Here is an 18,262-nt window from a genome sequence, read left to right on the forward strand (position 1 = left end):
TCCAGTGCCACTCTGACATGTTGTTACAATATTGGTGCATTGATATGGTACCTTATATCAGAGATTGGGGATAACCTTACCAATACGGGAGGCCACTTGAAAAATTCTCAGTCCAACCAAGAAGAGAATGACGTGGAGCCATGAAACTTGCAAGTTATTCCACACTTTTCATGACACTTTTCATTGTAATGAGACAAATGCAACTAGTAAATGGGCACAAGTATAGGTAAACCAAGACATTGTGACATCACCAATGAGGTTGGCTCTTAGGCATTGGTGGAATGAGGTATTATGACATCACAATACGAGAAGCCGCTGAAAAGTTCTCAGCCCAACCAAGACGAGAATGACGTGGAGCCATGAAACTTACAAGTTATTCCACACTTTTCATGACACTTTTCATTGTAATGAGACAAATGCAACTAGTAAATGGGCACAAGTATAGGTAAACCAAGACATTGTGACATCACCAATGAGGTTGGCTTTTAGGCATTGGTGGAATGAGGTATTATGACATCACAATACGAGAAGCCGCTGAAAAGTTCTCAGCCCAACCAAGACGAGAATGATGTGGAGCCTTGAAACTTACAAGTTATTCCACACTTTTCTTGAATGATATGAAGTGAAATGAAAAGTGTCAAGAAAAGTGTGGAATAACTTGTAAGTTTCAAGGCTCCACATCATTCTCTTCTTGGATGGGCTGAGAACTTTTCAGCGGCCCTTGTGGCTTTAAGCAATTATTGTTTGTCTGCAACTGATACTCATTTTGCAGATCTTGCAAGGATGAAGTGTTGAGTTGACTTTAATTGTTCTGAGGACACACTCAGCTTCCTGTTCAGCCCATTCTGAAGATATCCTGTTGACACCAGTTATTTTCCTGGGAAAATGTTAGACTTGCAGTTGGAAGGAGCAATAGAGGCCTACAGTTAGGAAATAAAATAGATTGGATTCTCTCCAAAACACAGCCATCGTGAAATGTATTTTGAAGAGTTTGGCTGTGGAGGGAGACCTTGAATTATATTAGAGAAAGATAAGAAGAAAGTAAGATGGACGAAGAACTTACACAGGGTTATGTTGTTTCGAAGAATCAGCAGAACAATTCTGAGCAAACAGCTTCTGTACCAGCTCCCCACCTCCTCTGACATCAACGTCCTTTTTGGGGGCAGGGCCCAGCAGAACCAATAGCACACACAGTGGTGTGGTGAGGAGGAGTAGCATTCGGGAAGGTAGCGCCCCCCCCTCCTTCCCACTCCCCCCGACGCACACCTGCCCCCTTCCCCTGTACCTCTCTCATTTTCCCAGCGTGAGCAGCGTCACGAACTTGCTGCCCATGTTGTGTCGGCTCTCCCCTTTGACGTCGCTTCCGAGATGCAGGAGCCGGAATTGATGTCAGAGAGAGCGGACACCGGCGCGGGCAGCAAGTTCATGACGATGCTCGCGCCATGGAAATTAAAGAGGTACATGGGAAGAGGCGCATGCACGCGGCTGGGAAGGTCAGGAAGGAGGCGGACTGCCCCTTGACACCCCCTCAGTATGCCACTCACTGAGCACACACATGAGGACTGTAGCCTCGAAATTGCTTCAGCATGTTTTGCTGCTGCTGGGCTGGAGAAGCAGCAAATGTAATGGATGTGGTAATGGGAGGGAGGTGAGGAAAGTTTGTGTTGAGAACCTCTGCACTATATGACCTTTATTCATTCTTTTTCTGCACATATCGAATACTTTCCACAGTATATATTTCCTGGGCTTTTTGTGTCTTATGATGTTTGATCATTTATATGTGAAATACACTAACTCTGATTGACATTTGCATCTTAGAAAGTGATGCACAGTAAAGTGCTTTATTAGCAATTTTTGTCTTGCTTCAAGCATTGTGTAAGAATGCAATAATGAAAGCAAAAGTTAGGGGAACAGATTTTTTTTTGTAATGGGTGTATCCTCTCCTGTACTAAGGGCACATCTATGCACTCACCAAAATTAGCTCTTGGCTAATTCAGACCCAAATAGTCAATGCTGGGCCATATCCAGGCACCTGCTCTGAATATCCGGCTCTTCAGTGGTGCCTGGAAGTTAGGCGGTTCTAACTGATGTTCAGTGTTGTCATGGTACAGCTGATCAGGCAAAACTGAGATGCCTTTTGTGTAGTCCTACAAGCCCAGTTATCTATATGGGCACAGGCAAAAAGGGAGAGTTTGGCGCAGTGGTTAAATCCACGCTGCTCCTTGTGACCCTGGGCAAGTCACTTAATCCCCCCATTACCCCAGGTATATAAGCTAGATTGTGAGCCCACCGGGACAGATGGAAAAATGCTTGAGTACCTGAATAAATTCATGTAAACTGTTCCGAGCTCCCCTGGGAGAACAGTATAGAAAACTAGTGTGAAGAGTTTCAGCCTCTGATCACCAGACCATCATAATGCCTCAATCCACCACTGCCTAAGAGCCAACCTCACCAGTGATGTCACAATGGCTTCATTGTCCTATACTTGGCTCACTTCTGCTACACTTTGATTTCTAGAGTGGTGCAGTGGTTAAAGCTACAGCACCCTGAGGTTGTGCATTCAAACCCATACTACTACTTCTGACCCTGGGCAAGTTACTTAATCCCCCATTGCTCCAGGTGCATTAGATAGATTGTGAGCCCACCAGGACAGATAGAGAAAACTGCTAGAGTAGCTGAATAAACTCATGTAGACCGTTCTGAGCTCTCCTGGGAGAACAGCATAGAAAATGGAATAAATAAGTAAGTGGCAATGTAAGTTAGGTGGCAGAAGGCGTCCTGCTGCCCAACGTAATTGTTTTAATTGGCTTTAAACAGCATGGTAATTGACTGTGATGTTTAAAAAAACAATTAAAAACTCATTTTAAAAAGTAGGTGTTATAATTGCATCTACACGAATCTGCCTAACAGCGCCTACACTCAAAGTAGGCCTAGTTAGGGGCAGAAATGGCCTTAGGCGCCGTTAGAGGTGATTCTCAAAAGAACGTAGGTATCTGAAATGTGAGCCAGTAAAACCCTGGCTTACATTACAGATGCCTAAGTTTTGTGGTAAGCGTCATTAGCCTAAGCAAGACTGACACATGGGCGGCGCCATTTTTGTAGGCATCTGCTAATGTAGGGACCCTTTATAGAATCTGGCCCTAAATATCCCCTGTGTCCACATGGCTCCCCAACTCTGCCTTGGATGACTGCAGCGCTACCCGTCAAGTGTCATGGTAGTTAATTATTGCTGAAAATTCAGGGATGGCCTACTCACCATTATTCACCCAGGCAGGAGCCTGGCCCACTATCCCCCTAATCCTATATATATATCTATCTATATATATAAAATCGGAGGTATGTATGTGTGTATGTATGTATGTGTGTGTGTATGTGCCGCGATCACGCAAAAACGGCTTGACCGATTTGAACGAAACTTGGTATGTAGATCCCTCACTACCTGGGATGATATGTTCTGGGGTCTCGCGGCCCACCTGCACACGTGGGCGGAGCTACAAACATAAAATCAGATTTCACCCATTCATGTCAATGGAAAAAATGTAAAAAGCTGCCATTCTCACAGTATTTCAAAAACGGCTTGACCGATTTGAACGAAACTTGGTATGCAGATCCCTCACTACCTGGGGTGATATGTTCTGGGGGTCTCGCGGCCCACCTGCACACGTGGGCGGAGCTACAAACAGAAAATCAGATTTCACCCATTCATGTCAATGGAAAAAATGTAAAAAGCTGACATTCTCACAGTAATTCAAAAATGGCTTGACCGATTTGAACGAAACTTGGTATACAGATCCCTCACTACCTGGGATGATATGTTCTGGGGTCTCGCGGCCCACCTGCACACATGGGCGGAGCTACAAACATAAAATCAGATTTCACCCATTCATGTCAATGGAAAAAATGTAAAAAGCTGCCATTCTCACAGTATTTCAAAAACGGCTTGACCGATTTGAACGAAACTTGGTATGCAGATCCCTCACTACCTGGGATGATATGTTCTGGGGTCTCACGGCCCACCTGCACACGTGGGCGAAGCTACAAACATAAAATCAGATTTCACACATTCATGTCAATGGAAAAAATGTAAAAACCTGCTATTCTCACAGTAATTCAAAAACGGCTTGACCGATTTGAACGAAACTTGGTATGCAGATCCCTCACTACCTGGGGTGATATGTTCTGGGGGTCTCGCGGCCCACCTGCACACGTGGGCGGAGCTACAAACAGAAAATCAGATTTCACCCATTCATGTCAATGGAAAAAATGTAAAAAGCTGCCATTCTCACAGTAATTCAAAAACGGCTTGACCGATTTGAACGAAACTTGGTATGCAGATCCCTCACTACCTGGGGTGATATGTTCTGGGGGTCTCGCGGCCCACAACTCTATGTTGCTTGCTCAAGGGTGGGTTCACCCAAGAATTTATATGTTCTTCCTCCTGGAGGTGAAACTAAAAATGTTGTTTATAATCAAGTTTTGCGTTAGTTGTATTGTATTCATTTTGTCAAATATTTCACACTAGCTGATGCCCCGGCGTTGCACGGGTATTTAATTATAGCAACAACACAGTAAATGGATTCAAATAAAGATACTTTATAGTGGTGAATGAAATTATTTTTTTACAGCTTAATAAAAAGAACAATATTCAAATTATAATGTGAAATATTTGACAAAATGAATACAATACAACTAACGCAAAACGTGATTATAAACAACATATTTAATTTCACCTCCAGGAGCAAGAACATATAAATTGTTGGGTGAACCCACCCTTGAGCAAGCAACATAGAGTTGTGGGGCGAGAGACCCCCAGAACATATCACCCCAGGTAGTGAGGGATCTGCATACCAAGTTTCGTTCAAATCGGTCAAGTCGTTTTTGAATTAATGTGAGAATGGCAGCTTTTTACATTTTTTCCATTGACATGAATGAGTGATATCTGATTTTCTGTTTGTAGCTCCGCCCACGTGTGCAGGTGGGCTGCGAGACCCCCAGAACATATCAGCCCAGGTAGTGAGGGAGCTGTATACAAAGTATCGTTCAAATCGGTCAAGCCATTTTTGATTTACTGTGAGAATGTCAGCTGTTTACATATTTTCCATTGACATGGATGGGTGAAATCTGATTTTATTTTTGTAGCTCCGCCCACGTGTGCAGGTGGGCCGCGAGACCTCCAGAACATATCACCCCGGGTAGTGAGGGATCTGCATACCAAGTTTCGTTCAAATCGATCAAGCCGTTTTTGAATTACTGTGAGAATGGCAGCTTTTTACTTTTTTTCCATTGACATGAATGGGTGAAATCTGATGTTCTGTTTGTAGCTCCGCCCACATGTGCAGGTGGGCCGCGAGACCCCCAGAACATATCACCCCAGGTAGTTGGAATTACTGTGAGAATGGCAGCTTTTTACATTTTTTCCATTGACATGAATGGGTGAAATCTGATTTTCTGTTTGTAGCTCCGCCCATGTGTGCAGGTGGGCCGCGAGACCCCCAGAACATATCACCCCAGGTAGTGAGGGATCTGCATACCAAGGTTCGTTCAAATCGGTCAAGCCGTTTGTGAATTACTGTGAGAATGGCAGCTTTTTACATTTTTTCCATTGACATGAATGGGTGAAATCTGATGTTCTGTTTGTAGCTCCGCCCACGTGTGCAGGTGGGCCGCTAGACCCCCAGAACATATCACCCCAGGTAGTGAGGGATCTGCATACCAAGTTTCGTTCAAATCGGTCAAGCCGTTTTTGAATTACTGCACACGTGGGCGGAGCTACAAACAGAAAATCAGATTTCACCCATTCATGTCAATGGAAAATATGTAAAAAGCTGCCATTCTCACAGTAATTCAAACACGGCTTGACCGATTTGAACGAAACTTGGTATGCAGTTCCCTCACTACCTGGGGTGATATGTTCTGGGGGTCTCGCGGCCCACAACTCTATGTTGCTTGCTCAAGGGTGGGTTCACCCAAGAATTTATATGTTCTTGCTCCAGGAGGTGAAACTAAAATTGTTGTTTATAATCACGTTTTGCGTTAGTTGTATTGTATTCATTTTGTCAAATATTTCACATTATAATTTGAATATTGTACTTTTTATTAAGCTGTAAAAAAATAATTTCATTCACCACTATAAAGTATCTTTATTTGAATCCATTTACAGTGTTATTGCTATAATTAAATACCCGTGCAACGCCGAGGCATCAGCTAGTATATATATATATATAATGCTCAATATTAGATGCATAAATTTGGGCACATGGGAGGTGCGTGTGCATTTCTAGGATTTGCATGCAATTTTATAGAATTTGGGGCACTGTGCTTAATTTAGGTGTGGGGATTTACACCAGGGTTCTTTATAGGGGCATTTTGCCCACTAAAATGACATTTACACACGTATCACAATCTCATAGAGACATAGAAAACTGAAGGCAGACAAAGACCATGGCCCAGATTCACAAACAAGTCCGCCTTTCGTTAGGCGATGGTAGGTTGCGCTACCAGCACCTAACATAAGTGGTTTAATTGGGTTTAAGTGGCACGATAGTTTGTTGTGCCATTGAAAACCAATTAAGCCCTTGTTTAAAAAAAATAGCTGCCGTTACGTGGCTTCTAGGACCGGTGCCTAGGTCCTTGGTGGCTAGTGGGCATATTTAGGGGTGGTGCCAGACTTCAGTGTCACTATGCGCCACTGGCCGTGATTCTGACAGGACCCTAGGCGCAAATCAAGGAAAGGCTTAGTTGTTTACCTGCAATTGCATCATTTTCTTTTCCAGAGAAGTATTTCCTCAGGTTCCTCCTGAGTCTATTCCCTTCCATCTTCATTCTATGCACCTTCATTCCAGAGCTTCCTTTCAATTAAGAGACTCATCTCCTGTGCATTTATGCCATGGAGGTGTTAAAACATCTCTATCATATATTCTCTCTGACCTTTCTTTCAAAGTATACGTATTGAGATATTTAAGTCTGTACTCATATGCTTTATGATGAAAACCACCGAACATTTTAGTAGCCATTTTCTGAAATGACTCCATCCTGTCTATATCTTATTGAAGGTGTGATCTTCAGAACTGTACACAGTACTCCAAATGAAGTCTCACCAGAGATCTATACTTATTTAACAAAAGGTTCCATGATTTGTAAAATACCTGGAAAATTGTGCAAATCCTGACCTGCACATCCAAAATCCTGTCTAGATGTATTTTGCAAAAACGACCTTATTATCTCTGACATGTACAGAACTGGTTAGCTTCTGATCTGTCCTCATGGATCAAACAGTATTGTTTTTTCATCTGTGTATGTGGTCTTTTTTTCCCCCAATAATTCTTCATTATTTCAGGATTTGCTGGATTCTGGGATAACCTGGAGCTGTCCATCCAATTTTATGTTAGTAGGAGTCTTACCTCTCATCGTTGGGATCCTCTTCAGAACCCAACTTCTCAGATGTAATTCCCCTTACAAACATCTTTCCTAGCCAGACTACACATAGGGACCTAAACATAGTAACATAGTAGATGACGGCAGATAAAGACCCGAATGGTCCATCCAGTCTGCCCAACCTGATTCAATTTAAATTTTTTTTTTTTTTTTTCTTCTTAGCTATTTCTGGGCGAGAATCCAAAGCTTTACCCGGTACTGTGCTTGGGTTCCAACTGCCGAAATCTCTGTTAAGACTTACTCCAGCCCATCTACACCCTCCCAGCCATTGAAGCCCTCCCCTGCCCATCCTCCTCTAAACGGCCATGCACAGACACAGACCGTACAAGTCTGCCCAGTAACTGGCCTAGTTCAATCTTTAATATTATTTTCTGATTCTAAATCTTCTGTGTTCATCCCACGCTTCTTTGAACTCAGTCACAGTTTTACTCTCCACCACCTCTCTCGGGAGCGCATTCCAGGCATCCACCACCCTCTCCGTAAAGTAGAATTTCCTAACATTGCCCCTGAATCTACCACCCCTCAACCTCAAATTATGTCCTCTGGTTTTACCATTTTCCTTTCTCTGGAAAAGATTTTGTTCTACGTTAATACCCTTTAAGTATTTGAACGTCTGAATCATATCTCCCCTGTCTCTCCTTTCCTCTAGGGTATACATATTCAGGGCTTCCAGTCTCTCCTCATACGTCTTCTGGTGCAAGCCTCCTATCATTTTCGTCGCCCTCCTCTGGACCGCCTCAAGTCTTCTTACGTCTTTCCTCTCTTCTGCTCATATACCATTCCTGAATCTCCAAAACTTCATAGCTTGCTTCTCCTTCTCTCACACACTAGAGCACCTCAAGTAGCAAGAGAGATTCCTGCACAAGAGGGAAAAAAAAAAGTGTGTTCTTTGCTCAACTCTCAAACAAAGCCAACTGAAAACTATAGGAGAACCACATCTAATGCAAGGGGTTACAGGCATATATAGATTTAGGAAGACCCTTTGCAGTAAACCCAGTACTTCTTCACAGTTCTAAGTTGGTATGCTCTTGCTGCCACGGTTGTACTTAGATAGTAAGGGTCCTGATAATGACTAACCTAGCATTATGAGGTGAACACGTGGATGATTTTCTTCATGTGTACAATGCATGACAATAATCTCACTAGATGAGCAAACCATAGAAAGGAAGAACCAGTTTCTCACATTCTATATGTTATATTGGTCCAACTACAAACCAACAGGGAGAAAATCTCGACTTCCTGAAAACTGAATTCCATAGGTTTATGCAGCAGCCTTGGAAAAATGCTTCAAGCTCTTGAAGTTTGATAACAATAATATTGATCTTTCCACTGCTCAAAAGCATTGAGAAAGAGATTTTTACATAAAGTACTTTCAAAGAAGCGTTTTCAGAATGTTCTGAATGATAGGGCTATTGTTGATTGTGCTGTTTATTGTAGAGAATCCAGAGAATTCTCTACAGTAAGTGATTGCTGTACCTCCTAACCACCAATTACCATCAGGATAACATTTCCCCATGGGCTAACAAATGTCATGCTCTCAATTACCTCAGGATACCTTAAGTATTGATGCCATTTCTAATGTTAATCTACCAATTGAAACCCTAAGGGGGCTAATCCCTCAACAATTGAATACCAATGCCAAAATCTTTCCATCTTCATTGCTTGGAGGTCTTTCAGCCAATATTTACATTAAGTATGCTTTAAAATATACAGTCAATATTTAAACTCTGTGGTCAGCAATATTTTTGAAAGCAAGTTGCAGCTTGTAAATATTTTGCAGGTCGTTGGTGAAGGCCCACTTGGAATATCGTGTTCAGTTTTAGAGGTCGTATCTCACTAAGGATATAAATGGACTTGAAACGATTCAGAGGCAAGTGACAAAAATGGCATGGGATTTGTGCCCAAAAATGTATGAGAAGAGATCTGATGACTATAGTATATATGGTCAGAGGAAAGGAGAGATAGGGAGATATGATGCAGATATTTAAATACTTGAAAAGTCTTATTCAAACAAAACTTTTCTATAAAAGAGAAAACAGTAGAACTAGAGGACATGAGCTGAGGTTACAGGTTGATAGACTAACGAGTAACATCAGGAAATATTTTTTCACTGAAAGGGTGATGGATGCCTGGAATATCCTCCCATTGGAGGTGATAAGGATAAAAACAGGGATAGAATTTAAAATATGTAGGAAAAACACAGAGGATCCCTATATAGAAGGACAATGGAATTAAAATATAACTTATATGACCTACTAAATAATTCTTTAAAGTGGGCATTAACATTTTGTGCCAATTATCTGTATAAATTATTAGAATAACAGCATGTATATACATATATGTGAGCATATGTACATAAATACCCAAATTCCAACTAAGCATTGTTCTATAAATACATGCATATGGTAAGCAGGATTCAATTTTACATACTACAATGAGGCTACAGCTTTTCAGGATAACATGGACCCTCCCCTCACTTGCAGATTTGTAAGAAGTCTGGCTCGTAGCCAGTCTTACAGTACTAAAGACCAGAACTGGTCTCTAACAGCTCAGCACCAAGTCTGCACAGTTAGTTCAGCAAGCAGTAGTCCCAATTCTTGGCAACTTTTATACTTGGGGTGAATTCCCAAGATCCTTCTTTTCTTATGGCACATTCCTTGAGTAACATTCTGGCCTTTGGTCCTAAATAAGGCGGGTTAATTCTGGAACTTCCTGCATCCTCTACTTTAAACAAACTTGGCTAGACTTCAGGGCATATTCAAATTAAGCCTCTTCCATTCATATTTTATGCAAACTAGCCTTCCCTTTGGCGCCTTTAATCAGTTCTGTGGGGAAATTCCTTCTCAAAGCACTTCTTAAGAAGTAAAACTTTGTCACTGAACTCCTTCTAATGGGTACCAGAACTCAGTGGAACAGTTTTGCTTCTTTAAGAACTGCTATGAGAAAGAACAGGTTGAAAAGGCAACGGTTAAAGCTAGAAGGATGTTTGGGTGCATAGGGAGAGGTTCATGAGGGGTTTCATTTGTAGTAGACTGGCACCAGTCTCTGCCACTTACTTCTAAAGTAAGGACCTGTGCCAGTAAAAAATGGTCCAGTGGTATAAATAGAGACCTGGCAGGTAAAGGATGGGAAAGAAAGTAGTGTTTCTAGTACTGCTTAATGACAGGCATACTCCTTTCTGTTGCAATCTACATGCTTACTATCTTTAGGCCTCTGGCACTCCATATGCTCCTCCTGAATCATCAACTTATCCTGTTTAACCACGAATGCCATGGTTTTGGTACCTCAATCATTACTAATGAGTCATTTAGTTTATTGTAACTTACTGTATGTGGGTTTACTAGAGGGGCTTATGAAAAACTGCTGATTATACAGAATTTGGCTAATCTTTGGGGGGGGGGGGGAGAAGTGGTATGGTAGCTGTGTTAGTCCAGTTTTTAAGGTAATAGAAATAAAACTAAGAAAAGGAAATAAGATGATGCCTTTTCTTTGTTTTGCTTTATTTCTATTTATTATCTTTGGGGAGAAGAAAGTAGGAAAGCGCAAAGCTTCTGTTATGACAATTACATTGTAAAGCAGAGATGTCTTTATTTATTTATTACGGCAACTATTGGGAGCATGCCATCATGTCCTTTTGCTGTTCCCATGTTAAATTTGTCCATTAGATTGTGGCACTCAGGGCACAATTAGTACACACGAACATAAGAATATAAGAATAGCCTTACTGGGTCAGACCAATAGTCCTTCAAGCCCAGTAGCCCATTCTCACGGTGGCCAATCCGGGTCACTAGTACCTGGCAAAAACCCAAATAGTGGCAACATTCCAGAATCTCACTCAGTAGCAACATTCTAGAACCCCAGAAAGTAGCAACATTCCATGCTATCAATCCAGGTCAAGCAGTGGCTTCCCCCATGTCTTTCTCAATAACAGACTATGGACTTGTCCTCCAGGAAATTGTCCAAACCTTTCTTAAAACCACAGAGGCACATATGTGGAAATTCTATAAATGACACCTAAAAAGTTAGGCGCTGAATAGTACGGTACTAAGCACGATTCTATAAAAGTTAGGTGCACCTTATAGAATCATGCTTACTGGTGCCTAAAGTGGGCTTAGGCATCAATAGGCCTCAAGCTTAGGCATCAATAAGTGTCCTAACCGTAAGCTCACCCTAGGGTTTTCTTGGTCTAAATGAGTATACCTAAGTCCAAAATAGGCACTACATGATGAACACGCCCACAATTCGGCTCCTAACCATGTCTACTTTCTGGTAGGTGCCTTGGATTAGGTGCCTACCTTAAAGTGGTAGGCACCTACTAAGTTAGTACCATCTAATTAAGTGCAATTAACATCAATTACAAGTTAATTGCCAATTATCAGTACTGATTAAGCCTTTCAAACAATTAAGTTATGCACCTAGATTGGCTAGGCACATCAATCTAGGTGACCATCTTTAGGTACCATTTATAGAATCAGGGCCTTAGAGCATTCAAATTAGGAGGTACTACATGGACCCACATTAAGGGGGGAATTCTATAAAATGGGTGCTTAAAAGAATAAGCACTAAGGGCCAGTTTCTGTATAGGATGCCTTTATTAGGCATTGCTACTTGGAATCTGCGCAGAACTTTTTTTAAATTGGTGTGGTAATTCACCATACCAGTTTTCAACCAATCAAAAAAAAAATTAATTAGCAAGAGTTCAGCTCGGAATTCATAGGATGCCTAGCAACGACTAATTCAAGGTCGCCTCCGATAGGTATGGTTAGGGGTGAATAGGCATGGTTGACTTAGTTAGGCATCAGTAAATTAGGCCAAGTAAAACCTGGCTTAATATACCAGCACCTACCTATAGGACACCTAGTGATACCTAAGCGTGCCTAAGCGCTGGTAGTTGGGATTCAATAAAGGACACCTAGTGGTTGATTAACAACTGTGCTAGGTGCTGTTTATAGAATTGGGCCCTAAGTGCTATTTTATAAAGGTGCCAGACTTTACGCTTTGAAACCTCGTGTAAATGCTGGCACTCAAGTTAGGTGCACTGAGATAGTATTTTATAACTATGCGGGCAACTTTTCAGAATGTCCATGACACGCCCATGACCACATCTCCTATTGAGGAACATAAGAACATAAGAATTGCTGCTGCTGGGTCAGACCAGTGGTCCATCATACCCAGCAGTACGCTCTTGCAGAGGCCCTTAGGTCAAAGACCAGTGCCCTATTTGAGTCTAGCCTAAACTGCGTACGTTCTGGTTCAGCAGGAACTTATCTAACCTTTTCTTGAATCTCTGGAGGGTGCTTTCCCCTATAACGGCCTCTGGAAGAGCATTCCAGATTTCTACCATTCTCTGTGAAAAGAACTTCCTTAGGTTTGTACGGAATCCATCCCCTTTTAACTAATAAAGTTAGGTAACATGCCTAACTCAATTCTGACTACTCAGTTCTGGTCCTTGAGATCCGCATGTAGATCAGATTTTCAGGATATCCATAATGAATAAGCATGAGAGAGATTTGCAAACTAAAGAGGCAATGCATGCAAATCTCTCATGCATATTCTTTGTTGATATCCTGAAAACCTGGCCTACCTGTGGGCATCAAAGACCAGAATTAAGCAGCTCTGCTTTATAGAATAGCGCACAACCAGATGCACACATGGATTTTAAGCAGTGCCAATCAACATCAATAATTGGTTTTTAGCACCCAATTACTGGTAGTTAAATGCTAAACCATTACATTAATTTGTGTGCTCATCTTGAGCATGGCACAATTTTGGATTTGCAAATCTGGGTGCCAAATATATAATCAAGGATAATTGCTCAAGTGTCAGTGCACGATATGTGCCACTTGGCTACCTGGATTTTGCTCTCTAAGCCCACTCCCTGCCATGTCCTGCCTAGTTACCATGCCCTAAAACAAAATGCTCATGACACACAAATTAGCACATATGAATCATTGAAATACCACAGAACCACTTACCATGCTTGTGTAGTAGCAGTTATGTGAGCTATTCACATTAACTGATTAACACGATTTAGCAAAAGGGCCTCTTAGCTTTTTATTCGATAACGGATGAGGACAACAAAGTAATTTATGGCCTCTAGGCTCCAAAATATTTGTTACTGTCAATAAATCTCACTATCTAAAATTATCACACCCTATAAAAGCAAAACCAGAATACATTTACCCCCCCCCCCCCCCCCCCCAATTTTATCAAGCTGCGCTAGAGGTTTTAGCGCGGAGGTTTAGCGCAGGCCGGCAAGGTAAGTGCTCCGACGCCCATAGGAATTCTATGAGCAACCGAGCATTTACCACTCGTGCTAGAAACCTCCAGCGCAGCTTGATAAAAGAGGGCCTTAGTTATGTAAAGTACCTTTTTCTCCAAAAGTATGTGATTGATAATGGTCAATCTATATTTGTTATTTTGTTAGTATTTTGATAACTGTACTCAATGGTGTAGTAAAGGGGATGCGGGGGGTGCAGTCCGCCCCAGGCACGGTTTCCCTAAGGGCATGACAGCACCCCCCCCCCCCCCCCCGCTCACTCACCTACCCTGCTCACTTCCCAGTCGCTCGGCCACTCCCACTCCTCTCCTTGCCACGTGTGGCCCTTGTCTTCCCCCGTCCTGTTTTGGCGCTCTCTCTGATGTCACTTCCGGGATCTGCACCTAGGATGTGATATCCAAGGAGGTACGGGAAAAGGGAAAGGGGCACTCACGTGGCGGTGGAGGGGCGACCCTCAACCTTGCTACGCTACTGACTGTGTTTGAGCATAATTGGTTTCTTTTGTACTGCAGTCTGTGATGTATCTGTATATTTTATTTTAAGCATTTAAATACATTTTCTAACACTCTCTCAAAGGGGTCCGTGGCACAAAAGGTTAAGCGACCCTTGCTCTTGTACATCTGTATATTGCACTGGAGAGTTATAACTCTTTTCCGTAGGCTGGTTACATAGAGCAGGGACTTCAGCACAGATGAGATAGATGACACCGTCTTAACTGATAGATTTTGTTGGTTCCTATAACTGTGTAGCATTATTTAATAATGAGTATGAGGTTTTAATAATCTGCTTTACTGGGTGCTCTGCATAAAGATTTTGTTTGTAAAAACTAGTAGCAGTCTTTTCTCACTATTAAATTATTCAGCTCACCATTTGCTCCCGTGAAGTTAAATTAATGATTAGTTATGGAGGTTTTCCCTCATAAGCCTTGTAATGTCCTAAGTATGTAACTTCTAATTGCAGTACAATGTATTGCTTTCCAATGGAAAAGATCAGGTTTCCTTTCAGCTTTTTTTTTTTTTAAATACTAATTCATAATGGAAATGGGCACTTAATATGCACTTCCTGTAGTGGCTAAAAGATAATTGATGCCTTAATCTTTCTTTTGTCTTTGCAGAGCTCCCACCTCATTGCTCACAAAATGGATATTTTCTTTCTATTCCCCAGCCCCATCCTTAAACTCCGGAAGTGCCAGAAATATTTACACCTGATGCTGAGGTCTTGCATCTTTGCCAGGGAATTGTTTTAGTCTAGTGTGTGAGTAATCACCCTATCTGCTGTTAGGTACAAAGATAACCATGCCAAACAGAATGAGTGCAGCAGGCTGATAACAGTTCTCCATATCAGTTATACTGATATACTGTATAATGAAAGGGTACAGGCAGGTTCTTAACTACAGTATTAAAAATATGCCTTTCAGTTGAGTGTCAGGTGAGAAGAAATTCCAGAGATACAATAAAGGCACTCAAAAGTTTATCATTAGCTTCTAGATGTAGCTCATGTGGCTTTGATCCTTGTGATAGCGCAGGTGCTGGAAATCAGTCATGTTTTCTTCCCTTTTTACCCTTCAGATCAGCCAGTCTGTGACTGGATACATTTTAATTAGCCATTACACTGACTACAGGATATATGTTTGTGTAACTAACCAGAGAATCTTTGAAAGCCAAATGACATAGTACATAACAGACGCCTTAGTCTGAAAATAGAAACTACAATTAAAGCTTAGATGGAGGGGCTGGACCGTTGGCTCAGCAGCAGTGCTATGTAAGAACATAAGAATATCCTTACTGGGTCAGACCAATGTTCCATCAAGCCCAGTAGTCCGTTCTCACGGTGGCCAATCCAGGTCACTAGTACCTGGCCAAAACCCATAGAGTAGCAATATTCCATGCTACCGATCCAGGGCAAGCCATGGCTTCCCCCATGTCTTTCTCAATAACAGACTATGGACTTTTCCTCCAGGAACTTGTCCAAACCTTTCTTAAAACCAGCTACGCTATCCACTTTTACTATAACCTCTGGCAATGCGTTCCAGAGCTTAACTATTTTCTGAGTGAAAAAAAATTTCCTCCTATTGGTTTTAAAAGTATTTCCCTGTAACTTCGAGTGTCCCCTAGTCTTTGTAATTTTTGACGGAGTGAAAAATCGATCCACTTGTATCCGTTCTACTCCACTCGGGATTTTGTAGACTTCAATCATATCTCTCTCGTGCAGTAGAACATGGGTTCAATTTCAAGACCAGAACTCTGCTTTCCAGGCAAGTTGTGGATTTGTGACCCCTGGAGGACAAAAGCAGCACCCACTAGCCAGAGTCTGGACCTATATTTGTATGACTGTGACCCATGGTCAAGAGTCATCACAGCAATGACCAACTTAAAAGGACCAAGAGGGATCAAAAATCAGAGTAAAACAATGTGGGCAGTTGCAAATGAACACGTTTCGCACAATAGCCCAGCACTGTATCGTGCCGACCCACAGTAAGTTTAAGTTGTACCTGGATTCAACAGCAAGTTGAGACTTTTACTGAGTTTAACTTTTTGATTTCTTACAGAAGAACAAGCTATAACTTCCCATTCCCCCTGACGCAGCGAATAGCGAAACGCTGGTTACCATCGTCGGAGGAGGAAGATTTTCATAACCTGCTTAGCCCTGCACATACTAACAAGCCACTAATCTGCAGCTGAAGAGAGCAGCACTTAAGATAAGTAGCTGTAGCCTTCTGTAAACATCTGATATGGACTATGTGTGCAGAGCTTTTCATTAAGTTTAAATGAGTCTCAATACGTTTTTTGAAGATTACAAGACATATTAAGTGTTTAAACAAGGAGGTTTTTTACAAGTTGGTGAGGTACTTACCTTTTCTAGTCTCCCAGCAAGATCTGCTCTGGCTGGAGATGGGGATCAGAGGCTTTTTCCTCCTTGTAATACAATTTACTCTGATGCACAATTATATATATATATATTTTTTTGTCTCAATCACTAGAAGAGAATAGATCAGCTTCTGTAAAATCAGACACCATGAGAGGACCATCCCAGCAAGTGGAATCTTAGGCCTCCCTCCCAGTGCATTCTGGGATGCACTTGGAGTGGCCTAAGACTCCAATTGGCCAGATCCCTTAGGCCACCCTCCATAGGGTGTTCCAGCAGGAGGGACTGGGCATCCCTCCTGCTGGTGATCTTTGAGGGATGATGGCATGAGGAATTGGGCACTCCTCCTGCTGCGGCCATTCGGAAGGGGGGTGCTTCAGGGGTTCTGGCAGGAGGGACTGGGCATCCCTCCTGCTGGCTTTCACAGCTGGGGGGTTTCCTGCCTTGGCCGCTGAGCTGATCGTGGCAGGGAGATTCCCTTGCTGCGATCAGCTCAGGGATTCTCTAACCGGTACCTTTGACATGGATGCCGATTAGAGAATCAGGGTGGTTAGGCGGGCTTAGGCATCTGTCTGTCAGGACAGATGTGATTCTATATAGAATGCTTAGGCGGCTAGTGAGACTGGGTGTCCTACACAGAATCCGGCCCTTAGCACACACCACCGGGTGCCTAAATTTCAATGACCCCTTGAGAATTTATGCCTAAGTGTGTACTAAATTACAGGAGAAAAACACAATTGCTCTCTCAATCACTGGCGAAGTACCCACATTTTGATGGTAGCTGACATTCGCACATACCTCTAAGCAGGTGTAAATACTGAAAGGAATTTTTTAAAAGATACTGTATGTATTTTTTTTTTTTTAAAGATCTTTTCAAATCACGCCCAGACCATGCTCCTTTGAATCTGTGTATGCTGTGTCAATTCTGTAATGTGTGTTGGTTTTTATTATGCATTGTAGGCAGAATAGAATTTAAAAAATATATATATATATATAGCCGCATTCATAAATTATGGCATGTGTATTACAATTTTCTTATGTAAATGCTGCCTTTTATGCATAGAATTGACTTGGGAAGCTTCTAAAATGACCTCCAATATGTACGAAAGTCACTGATAACTTTTTCATGCCACAGTCCCTGACATCCATACAGAAGAGAACAAACACACCTACAGCTGTTATAAACTCAGAGTTAAAGTTATAAAACATCAGTGATGTCATTTTCTGACTGCTGGGAAAAGACATTGGCAAACACAGCGATGGAACTGGGACAGGGTTCAATATACATTCTCCGTCCTAAATAAACTCAACACAATTTGGTTCAGCAATGTGTTTCTCTGCTTATAGAAAGCAATTTCAGAGCTTGTGCTTTTGGCAAAGACAAGGCCATTATTCCCAGCGAGTTGAAACCCATTCCTGTTTCATTAAGTTAGAAAGCAGAGTGAGGAATAAATGTGATTAATGTTACATATTTTCACTGTAATGTGAAGTTTTAGAGGTATTGATTTCTTTTACACTTTAAAATAACCAATGAGAGGATTCTGGCTGAAAAAAAATATTTCCGCAAAAACCTTGGAAAATGAACTCCTTATTAATGAGGAACTTGTGCAAAATGCACTTGAAACAAAGGCGCATTCCACGTGCAAGTGCTCAACCTCAGAAGATTCCGAATTTTCAACTAGA

The 18,262-nt window shown here is 41.9% G+C and overlaps 1 long non-coding RNA gene across 4 annotated transcripts; it reads left to right on the forward strand.

Moving 5' to 3' along the window:
* Positions 1–1,399: 1,399 nt before the first annotated feature.
* On the forward strand, positions 1,400–18,011 carry LOC117361566. 4 transcript variants are annotated; one of them, XR_004539688.1, is made up of 3 exons: positions 1,400–1,457; positions 14,829–14,968; positions 16,263–18,011. It is a non-coding gene; the product is annotated as an uncharacterized LOC117361566 (long non-coding RNA). The 4 variants fall into 4 exon arrangements; XR_004539689.1 differs by lacking the exon at positions 1,400–1,457 and adding an exon at positions 1,495–1,648; XR_004539687.1 differs by lacking the exon at positions 1,400–1,457 and adding an exon at positions 14,017–14,119.
* The last annotated feature ends 251 nt before the right edge of the window (positions 18,012–18,262 follow it).

This window comes from Geotrypetes seraphini, chromosome 5 (genome assembly GCF_902459505.1).
Source record: "Geotrypetes seraphini chromosome 5, aGeoSer1.1, whole genome shotgun sequence".
Taxonomy (NCBI): Eukaryota; Metazoa; Chordata; class Amphibia; order Gymnophiona; family Dermophiidae; genus Geotrypetes; species Geotrypetes seraphini.